The sequence below is a fragment of the Vitis riparia genome, chromosome 1, assembly GCF_004353265.1.
Source record: "Vitis riparia cultivar Riparia Gloire de Montpellier isolate 1030 chromosome 1, EGFV_Vit.rip_1.0, whole genome shotgun sequence".
NCBI lineage: Eukaryota > Viridiplantae > Streptophyta > Magnoliopsida > Vitales > Vitaceae > Vitis > Vitis riparia.
In genome coordinates, this window is record NC_048431.1 from 6,391,188 (window position 1) to 6,393,854 (window position 2,667).

The following is a 2,667-nucleotide window of genomic DNA, read 5'->3' on the forward strand; positions in this document are numbered from 1 at the left end:
CATAATGCCTAGGAAGCCTAAGGTGTGCAAAGAGCACTCAGCTAAGCCAAAGTGCCTAAAAAGCCTAAGGTGCACAAATAGCATCTGGCCAATCCAAAGTGCCTAAGAAGCGTAAAGTGCCCAAGTAGGCATCCAACCAGACCTAATGCCCAACAAAGCCTAAGATGTCCAAATAGTACTTGACCAAGCCTAGAGCCCAATAAAGCCTAAAGTGCCAAAGTGGCACTTGGCTAGGCCTAGTGCCCAATAAAGCCTAAGGTACCCAAATAGCACCCGACCAAGCCTAGAGCCCAATAAAGCCTAAGGTGCCCAAGTGGCACCCAGCTAGGCATAACGCCCAATAAAGCTTAGGATGCCCAAGTAGCACCTGGCTAGGCCTAGAACCCAATAAAGCCTAAGGTACCCAAGTAGCTCTTGACCAGGGCCAAAGCCCAACAAAACCTAAGGTGACAAAGTAGCACCCAACCAGGTCTAGAGCCCAATAAAGCCTAAGGTGCCCAACTAGGCACTCGACCAGGCCTAGCGTCCAATAAAACCTAAGGCAACCAAGTAACATCCGGCCAGACCTAGATCCCAATAAAGCCTAAGGTGCTCAAGTGGCGCCCGGCTAGGCCTAGCGCCTAACAAGCCTGTGGTGCCCAAGTAGTACCCAACTAGGCCTAGAACCCAACAAAGCCTAAGGTGTCCAAGTAGTACCCGACTAGGGCCAAAGCTCAATAAAGCCTAAGGTCATTAAGTAGCACTCGGCTAGGCCTAGAGCCCAATAAAACCTAAAGTGCTCTAGTGGCACTCGGCTAGGCCTAGCACCCAACAAAGCTTAGGGTGCCTAAGTAGCACCCGGCTAGGCCTAACGCCCAACAAAGTCTTAGGTGCCAAAAAAACACCCAATCGAAAAGCCTTAGGTGCCAAGCAACACCTGGCCAAAGCCTTAGGTTCCAAAAAGCACCCAACCAAAGCGCTAGATGCCAAGAAAGCACCCGACCAAAAGCCTTAGGTGCCAAAAAATCACCCAACTAGCCTCAATTAGTCAGTTTCAGCAATGAGGTCGTGAAATTCGCCCTTCCGCTTTCCAAAATACTTGATGTCACACTCCATCTGCACAATAGAAAAAATACAAAGAAATATGGAAGAAAAACATAACAATATAGAAAAAACTCAGCTTACCCTCAAACATAGCAAAAAAAAAACAAAACAATTCTTATCGGCACACTCAACTCCTAAGAAGAAAACTGGGGCATGGCAGTAAGCATGCCCAAGAGCCAAAGCTAGGGGACAAAGTAGTACTGCCCTACCCTCGTGCACATACACCCGGAAAACACAACCTCACCACCCATAGAGTTCCAATCTACAAAGGATCAGAAAATGCGAAATGCCCATCAATGCCAAGTGCCTAACAAAGTGAAAAACCCATTTAAGTGAAATGTTCATTTAGGCGAAATGCCCAACGAGATGAAATGTCCATCTAGGCTAAATATCCATCAAGGCGAAATGCCCATCTAAGCGAAATACACATCAAGACCGAATGCCCATCTAGGCAAAATGCCCAACAAGGTGAAATGCCCATCCAAGCAAAGTGCTCAAACAAAGCAAGATTCTTAAAGAAAGATCAAAAGACAGTAGTGCACGTTGTGTCGCCTTGTGCAAATCCCTAAGCGTCGCCGCTCCTCGAGGCGATGTGTGTATGACATAATATTTTCCTATGAATTGCAACACGAAGGTTTTGCACCCAACCAGCTCTCGACACATGATGTTCCAAACCCATTTGGTTGCGAAAGAGTGCATTGGAGGTATCGACTATAGAAGAGGGCAGGTATCGACTATAGAAGACGGCCAACTCATAAGTCTGTCTACTTGCTCAAGTCAGATGACGGATTTCACTACAAAATATGTCTCCTAGAGGGTGTTGGGAAAGGGTACCTGGATGTTGTATCAGTCGAATATCGCCTCCCAGCTCCATTTAAACCTATAATGATCTGCACTTCTTAATTAAACAGTTTGTTCTTCCATTTACTTATATATAAATATGATAACAATTATAAATACTTAGATCTTGATATAACTTTCAGATATCCTTTATTAACAATATAATAAAATTGTGAATATTATTCCTTTTAATATAACAATTTATAATAATTCTTGAGTCACCTTTTAAGAACCCATTATCATTGATCCAACCATCAATGGCTTGAGTGTATGTGTTAAAGAAAATAAAGATAAAAATTTAATAATATGTAAAATAAAAATTTTCAAAAAAAAATATTATAAATTATCAATACAATATACTTAAATATTTCAAAAATATATTAAATAAATGGAGAAGTTACACATATACATATCTCCATATATTTATAAAGGAAAAAAATTGTCCAAGAAAATTACTTGAATTCAGAAATAAGCTTTTTCCAAAGGTCCAATTATTTTGTATGTTTCCTTTTCTTATTCCCACCAACTATTTTCTTTAATTTCATTTCATGATTCCTAAAATTAGTGGTGCCCTGCCTCCTTAGCCAATTATAAATTTTAAAAAAAAATTAAATAGTTAACCTAGTAAAATTTTATATATAATATTTTAAAATATTAAATAAGATAATAGAAAATTGTAAAATTAAAGTTTTAATTTAATTTTATATTATAAACATATGGTAATGATGTTTGCATAACTAAATT